The sequence below is a fragment of the Pan paniscus genome, chromosome 8 (genome assembly GCF_029289425.2).
Source record: "Pan paniscus chromosome 8, NHGRI_mPanPan1-v2.0_pri, whole genome shotgun sequence".
Lineage (NCBI taxonomy): Eukaryota > Metazoa > Chordata > Mammalia > Primates > Hominidae > Pan > Pan paniscus.
In genome coordinates, this window is record NC_073257.2 from 44821673 (window position 1) to 44829867 (window position 8195).

General features: G+C 47.6%; 1 non-coding gene across 1 annotated transcript; it reads left to right on the forward strand.

Annotated features, from left to right (window-relative positions):
* Positions 1-3557: 3557 nt before the first annotated feature.
* LOC112441064 (U7 small nuclear RNA) lies at positions 3558-3618 on the forward strand. Its single transcript, XR_003029045.1, has one exon. It is a non-coding gene; the product is annotated as a U7 small nuclear RNA (small nuclear RNA).
* The last annotated feature ends 4577 nt before the right edge of the window (positions 3619-8195 follow it).

Here is an 8195-nt window from a genome sequence, read left to right on the forward strand (position 1 = left end):
CAGAATCTTGCACCGCTCCTTCCTGACTTCTGGTTTCCTCTGCTTCCTCCCACATCCAGATGTCCAAGCCTCCTCTTTTCATTCCTGGCTCCCCCATGATCTGGGACTGTCTCTGCCTGGGCTCCTCTCCCAGGGCCACCTTCAGGGACCCTTTTCTACACCACCTTCCCATAAACCATTTGCAGTGGGTGCAAGCTCTACCTTTTTTGCTTCTTTTTTCTTTTTTTGAAATTTCGGGGGTACAAGCACAGATTTCTGCCATGCACATATTGTGTAGTGGTGAAGGCTGGGCTTTCAGTGAACCCATCACCAAAACAGTGAACACTGTACTCAACAGGTAATTTTTCAGCCCTTACCCCCTCCCACCCTCCTACCTTTTGGAGTCTCCAGTGTCTATTATTCCATTCTGTATGTCCATGGGTACCCATGGTTTAGCTCTCGCTTCTAAGTGAGAATATGTGGTATTTGACTTTCTGTTTCTGAAGCGCTACCTTTTTTTTTGAGATAGAGTTTCGCTCTTGTTGCCCTGGCTGAAGTGCAATGGTGCCATCTTGGCTCACTACAACCTCCACCTCCCAGGTTCAAGTGATTCTCCTGCCTCAGCCTCCCGAGTAGCTGGGACTATAGGCACACACCACCACGCCTGGCTAATTTTTGTATTTTTAGTAGAGACGGGGTTTCTCCATGTTGGTCAGGCTGGTCTTGAACTCCTAACCTCAGGAGATCAGCCTGCCTCAGCCTCCCAAAGTGTTGGGATTACAGGCGTGAGCCACCATGCCCAGCCGAAGCGCTACCTTTTAAGGGTCCTCCAGTTACCTGCATCTTCATGTGAAGTCCTTCTAGGAACACTCCTAAATGCCCAGGGTCCCCAGTGAGAGGATAAACCTGGAGGTAGGGTGTCAGGGAAGCCGACTGAGGTATGGGGATCAGGCAGGTGGCTGTCTATGTTACTGGGTACAAGACAGAGAGCCCAGATGTGAACTTGTGGCTTGTTTTCAGATTTCATGGTTAGATATAAGTCATGCCATTTTTTCTGACTTAGCACAAAATGATTTGAAGAGCTGTAAGCTTTTATATTGTCTGATTTACTTTTAAGTACTGTACTTCAGCAAAGGTCGTGTGTGTGTGTGCACGCGCACGTGCGTGTGTGTGTTAGATTTGACCTTCACAATTCTTAATTGGAAACACACGATTTGGGGATGTTTAGTTAGCATCTGAAAGGCTAATCAGGAGCCCCTATTCCAGAGAGGAAACCCTAAGCCCTTCGGTTAGCTTTATTAATTGGCGCAGTGGATTTATAAGCAACTTTATACTGATGGGATGGCTGGGTTTAAGCTCCTTGGACTGGCTTCAGAGATTGTTCTGCCGTGAGCGTCCTGCCACTGCAATTTCAGTAGCCCCTTATACTTTGCATGGTGCCCAAGATTTTGGGCACAGCCCTGAGTCCTGGTCTTTCAGAGGCTTCCCTCACCCGGTCCTGATTAAGTCTGTGAAGTCCAGCTCCTGGGATATCGTTGAATCTGCCTTAGGTAAACATTTCCTGCAATGTCCTGAAAGAACAGAGAGCTGCCATTCCACAGAACTTACAGAACAGGCTCTGCAGCTGTTACTTGCCAGCTTGCTGGTCAATATTTGTAGGTGGGACAAGAGCTCTAGTCTCTGAGACTTGCTTTCATTTTAACAAACTGCCTCGTTGAGCCACGGTTTCCTTGTAACAAACTGCAAATCGTCATCACCTACTTCTAACTTTTTGTGGTGAGCCATATCAATTAATTTTTTTTAATTTGAGACAGAGTCTCGCTCTGTTGCCCAGGCTGGAGTGCAGTGGTACAATCTCAGCTCACTGCAGCCTCTGCCTCCCGAGTTGAAGCAATTCTCCTGCCTCAGCCACCCAAATATCTGGGACTACAGGCACGCACCACCATCCCTGGCTAATTTTTGTAGTTTTTAAGTAGAGATGGGGCTTCACCATGTTGGCCAGGCTGGTTTCGAACTCCGGACCTCAGGTGATCCTCCTGTCTTGGCCTCCCAAAGTGCTGGGACTACAGGCGTGAGCCACCACGCCTGGCCTCCATTAATTCTTAAAACGGCTTAATAAGGCCGGGCATGGTGGCTCACGCCTGTAATCCCAGCACTTTGGGAGGCCGAGGTGGGCAGATCACCTGAGGTCAGGAATTTGAGACCAGCCTGGCCAACATGGTGAAACCCCATCTCTACTAAAAATACAAAAATTAGCCAAGTGTGGTGGTATGCACCTGTAATCCCAGCTACTCGGGAGGCTGAGGCAGGAGAATCGCTTGAACACAGGAGGCGGAGGTTGCAGTGAGCCAAGATCTTGCCACTGCACTCCAGCCTGGGTGACACAGTGAGATCTTGTCTCAAAAAAAAAAGAAAAGAAAAGAACAACTGCGCAAAGGATGTGAAGGAAGGCAGGGCTGTGCCTGAGATGGAGCAGGGACCCCTCTGACCTGCCGCGTCCCACCCCCCACAACATAAGGGACCTCCCCCCACACCTCCCACCCCAGGGGAAAGGCCACCTCTCTGGGGTCCGGGACTAACAAGGGGAATGAAAGTGATTTGTACTTAACAATAGAGCTGCTAACTGACAATCTGAAAAGAACAAGAGCCAGGCAGGAATAGGAACCTTAACATGCACATGGTATTAGAAGCTTCAGCTCATGGCCGGGCGCGGTGGCTCACGCCTGTAATCCCAGCACTTTGGGAGACCCAGGCGGTCGGATCACGAGGTCAGGAGATCCAGCTCATCCTGGCTAATATGGTGAAACCCCGTCTCTACTAAAAATATAAAAAATTAGCCAGGGGCGTGGTGGCGGGCACCTGTAGTCCTAACTTCTCGGGAGGCTGAGGCAGGAGAACGGCGTGAATCCGGGAGGCGGAGCTTGCAGTGAGCCGAGATCGCGCCACTGCACTCCAGCCTGGGCGACAGAGCGAGACTCCGTCTCAAAAAAAAAAAAAAAAAAAGAAGCTTCAGATCATAACAGAGAAGAAATGGAAAAGAGAATACAAGAAACAGTCCCATTGACAAGTGGTTTTAGGTCCTGGTTTTGTTTGTTATGCTTATTAGAGTAGAGTAGAACTACCTCAAGGGCAAATGGGCATTTTGTTACACAGAAATTTCTGGAGTTTCTTAATTTTTTTAATTTAATTTTTTGTTTTACAGACAGGGTCTCACTGTGTCACCCAGGCTGAAGCAGTGGTACAATCATAGCTCACTGCAGCCCCAAACTCCTGGGCTCAAGTAAACCTCCCACATTAGCCTTTAAAGTAGCTAGGACTACAGGCATGCACCACCACACCTGGCTATTCTTAAAAGTTTTTATGGAGACGGGGTCTCACTGTCCTGGCCAGTCTGGTCTTGAACTTCTGACCTCAAGATATCTTCCCACCTTGGCCTCCCAAAGCACTGAATTATAAGCATGAGCCACTGTGCCCAGCCTTGGTTTTAAATATAGATATATATATATAACTATAGAAAGCAACAAAAGTGAGATACAGTTCTTCCTCTTCCCTTTCTTTTTCTTAAAAGAAAATCTTTTGAGTGTTACAGCTCTTTTAGAATTTGTCTAGCCGGCTTTCCAGTTTTGCCGGAAAGCCCCCAAATAAATAAATAAATATAAATCTTTTCCATCAAAGGACATTATCAAGAATGTGAAAGACAACCTACAGAATGGGAGAAAATATTAACAAATCGTATATCTCATAAGGGTTCAATATTCAGAATATATAAAGAACTCTTACAACTCAACAACAAGAACATAACATAGGGCCTGGCATGGTGGCACACGCCTGTAATCCAGCACTTAGGGAGGCCGACACGGGTGGATCACCTGAGGCCAGGAGTTCAAGACTAGCCTGGCCAATATGGCGAAACCCCGTCTTAACTAAAAACACAAAAATTAGCTGGGCATGGCGGGCACCTGTAGTCCCAGCTACTCAGGAGGCTGAGGTGGGAGAATCGCTCGAACCCAGGCGGCGGAAGTTGCAGTGAGCCGAGATTGCACCACCACACTCTCCAGCCTGGGCAGCAGAGTGAGACTCCATCTCAAAAAAAGAAAACAAAAAAAAACCCAGATAACTCAGTTAAAAAACGGGCAAAGGACATGAATAGACATTTCTCCAGAGAAGATATACACATGGCCAAAAAGCACATGAAAAGATTTTCCATGTCATTGGTCATTAGGGAAATTAAATCACAACCAAAATGAGATATCACCTCAACAAGGATGGCTCAAATAAAAAAAAGAGTTGGTGAGGGTATAGAGAAACTGGAACCCTTCAGCATTGCTGGTGCAAATGTATAAAGGGTGCAGCCACTGTGGAAAACAGTCTGGCAGTTTCTCAGAAAGTTAAACATAGAGTTTCCATATGACCCAGCAATTCCGCTCCTAAGTATACACCCAAGAGAAATGAAAACATATGTCCACACAGAAATTTATACACAAGTGTTTATAGCAGCATTATTTATTTGTTTAAGCTTTTAATTTTTTTTGAGACAGAGTTTCACTCCCGTCACCCAGGCTGGAGTGTAGTGATGCAATCTTGGCTCACTGCAATCTCCACCACCAGTGCTCAAGCAATTTTCCTGCCTCAGCCTCCAGTGTAGCTGGGATTATAAGACCATACCTGGCTAATTTTTTGTATTTTTAGTAGAGACAGGGTTTTGCGATGTTGAGCCTGAGATCAGGTGATCTGCCTGCCTTGGTCTTGCAAAGTGCTGGGATTATAGGCATGATCCACCATGCCCAGCCAACAGCACTATTTGTGATACCCAAAGGTGGAAACAGCCCATCCATTGATGAATGGATAAACAAATGTGGTATACTTTTTTTTGGAGACAGAGTTTTGCTCTGTCACCCAAGCTGGAGTGCAGTGGTGCAATCTTGGCTCACTGCAACTTCCACCTCCTGAGTTCAAGCGATTCTCCTGTCTCAATCTCCTGAGTAGCTGCAATTACAGGCGCCCACCACTGCACCCGGCTAAATTTTGTATTTTTAGTAGAGATGGGGTTTTGTTGTGTTGGCCAGACTGATCTCAAGCTCCTGACCTCAAGTGATCCACCTACCTCGGCCTCCCAAAGTGCTGGGGTTACAGGCGTGAGCTATGGCGCCCAGCCAACTCTTTTTTTTTTTTTTTTTTTTTTTGAGACAGAGGCTCGCTCTGTAGTCCAGGCTGGAGGGCAATGGTACGATCTCGGCTGTCTGCAACCTTTGCCCCCTGGTTCAAGCGATTCTCCTGCCTCAGCCTCCTGAGTAGCTGGGACTACAGGTGCGCGCCACCATGCCCAGCTAATTCTTGTATTTTTAGTAGAGACGGGGTTTCACCACGTTGGTCAGGCTGGTCTCAAACTCCTGACCTTGTGATCCACCCGTCTTGGCCTCCCAAAGTGCTGGGATTACAGATGTAAGCCACGGTGCCCAGCCAACTCTTAACGAAGTGGTATTCAGCCATAAAAAGGAACAAAGTACTGACACATACTACAATATGAATGAACCTTGAAAACATTTAGCTACCTGAAAGAAGCCTGTTACAAAAGGCCATATATTGTATCATTCCATTTATGTGAAACATCCAGGTTAGGCAAATCCATCAAGACAGAAAGTGGATTAGAGGTTACCAAGAGGTGGGTGGACAGAGAAATGGGGAGTGATTACTTAGTGGGTATAGGGCTTCCTTTTACAGGTAAAGGAAAAAATCTTGAAACTTGAGAGAGCTGGTGGTTGCACAATATTTTGAGTGCACTAAATGCGACTGAATTGGTCATTCAAAATGAACAAAAGTGGTTAATATTATGTAAATTTCTTTTGTTTTTTTTTGAGACAGAGTCTCGCTCTGTCACCCAGGCTGGAGAGCAGTGCTGCAATCCTTGCTCACTGCAGTCTTTGTCTGCCGGGTTCAAGCAATTCTCCTGCCTCAGCCTCCCAAGTAGCTGGGATTACAGGTGTGCACCATCACGCCCAGCTAATTTTTGTATTTTTAGTAGCGAAGGGGTTTCACCATGTTGGCCAGGCTGGTCTTGAACTCCTGATCTCAAGTGATCTGCCCACCTCAGCCTCCCAAAGTGCTGGCATTATAGGCATGAGCCACTGTGCCTGGCCATAAATTTCACTTCAAAAAAAAAAAAGGTGATCAGTTAAGGAAAAAAAAAAAAAAGATAGTTGGGCCTAGGTCATGAAGAGGCTGAAAACCAAGCAGCAGAATTTGTGCTTTATTCTGTAGGTAATAGGGAGCCATTGAAGGTTTTATCCAGTGACAGCCATTGAGTCGGGTAGAACAGAGAGGAAGGGAGAAACTGGAGCTGGGTGGGCCAAGTAGAAGGTCACTATCATAGTCCAGCTGCCAGCAAGAACTGACATGGCTCTGCAAGCAACAGAGAGGGAAGGAAAATATGAGAGAACCATTTCAGTACCAATAGGGTCTCAGCAACTGATTGGATATGGGCAGCAAGGAAAGCCAGGAGTGGATTGATTTTGAGGTATTGAACCGGGTGCCTGCATAAAGGTGGATTCATAGGAGAAGGAGCTGCTCTTTGAAGGTGTTAAAAAATGGAAGAGGGGCCAGGTGCGCTGCCTCACACCTGTAATCCCAGCCCTTTGGGAGGCCGAGGGGGGTGGATCACTTAAGGTCAGTTCAACACCAGCCTGGCCAACATGTTGAAACCCTGTCTCTACTACAAATACAACAATTAGCTGGGCATGGTGGCACACGCCTGTAGTCCCAGCTACTCAAGAGACTGAAGCACAAGAATCACTTGAACCCAGGAGGTAGAGGTTGTAGTAAACCGAGATCATGCCACTGCACTCCAGCCAGGGTGACAGAGCTAGACTCCATCTCAAAAAATAATAATTAAAAAATTTAATAGAAGAAGAAGGTGATGGGCTCAGATCAGTTTTAAGCCCTGGCTGGGGATCTAACGAAAAGCTCTCCAGCCGGGCACAGTGGCTCACACCTGTAATCGCAGCACTCTGGGAGGCTGAGGCGGGTGAATCACAAGGTCAGGAGATCGAGACCATCCTGGACAACATGGTGAAACCCCGTCTCTACTGAAAATACAAAAATTAGCTGGGTGTAGTGGCGCGTACCTGTAATTCCAGCTACTCGGGAGGCTAAGGCAGGAGAATCGCTTGAACCAGGGAGTCGGAGGTTGCAGTGAGCCGAGATCATACCACTGCACTCCAGCCTGGCAACAGAGCGAGACTCTGTCTCACAAAACAAACAAACAAACAAACAAACAAATGCTCTCCAAGCAGGAACCATGGCCTTGTTCTGGGGAGCAACTCAGATTCGGATGGAGGTAACTCAGGAGGTTCAAGTCACATCCACTCCCTGCTACTGTCCCCAGAGTAGGAGTCCCCAAGTCAGGCTCCATGGTATCCCCAATGAAGAGGGTAAAGCCAAGACCAGCCTTCTGTAATTAACTGTAGCTACTCAATGCTTCACCCAGCATGGAGTGGGAGAGTGGCTGAAATGTGGGTCTCAGTTCCACCGTGGTGAGCCCTGCCTGCCCCTGTTTTTCCCACAGGGTTTTTAGGAACACCACAAGCACAGAGGTGTACGCTTCCTGCAGGAAAACACAGATGCATGGCTGAAGTTACAAACTGAGGTTGGCCCTAGAGGCTCAGAACTGGGATTGCCTCTTGAAAGACGTAGGTTGAGGCTGGGCGTGGTGGCTCAATCCTGTAATCTCAGCACTTTGGGAGGCCAAGGCGGGCAGATCGCCTGAGGTCAGGAGTTTGAGACCAGCCTGGCCAACATGGTAAAACCCCATCTCTACTAAAAATACAAAAAAATTAGCCGGGCATGGTGGCACGTGCCTGTAATCCCAGCTACTCAGGAGGCGAGGCCAGAGAAGCGCTTGAACCCAGGAGGCGGAGATTGTAGTGACCCGAAATCACACCATTGCACTACAGCCTGTGTGGCAGAGTGAGACTCCGTCTCAAAAAAAAAAAAAAAAAGAGAAAGAAAGATGATGGTTGAAGTCAGAATGGATGAGACTGCAGAGGACACTGTTCAGAAGACGATGGCAAGAAGGGCCAACCACAGACTCGGGGGAACACCCTTGGAGGGAGACAGGAAGAGAACTAGGGAAGGACCTATTACAGAATTTGGAGGCCAGGCGCAGTGGCTCATGCCTGTAATCCTAGCACTTCGGGAGTCTGAGGCAGGAGGATCGCTTG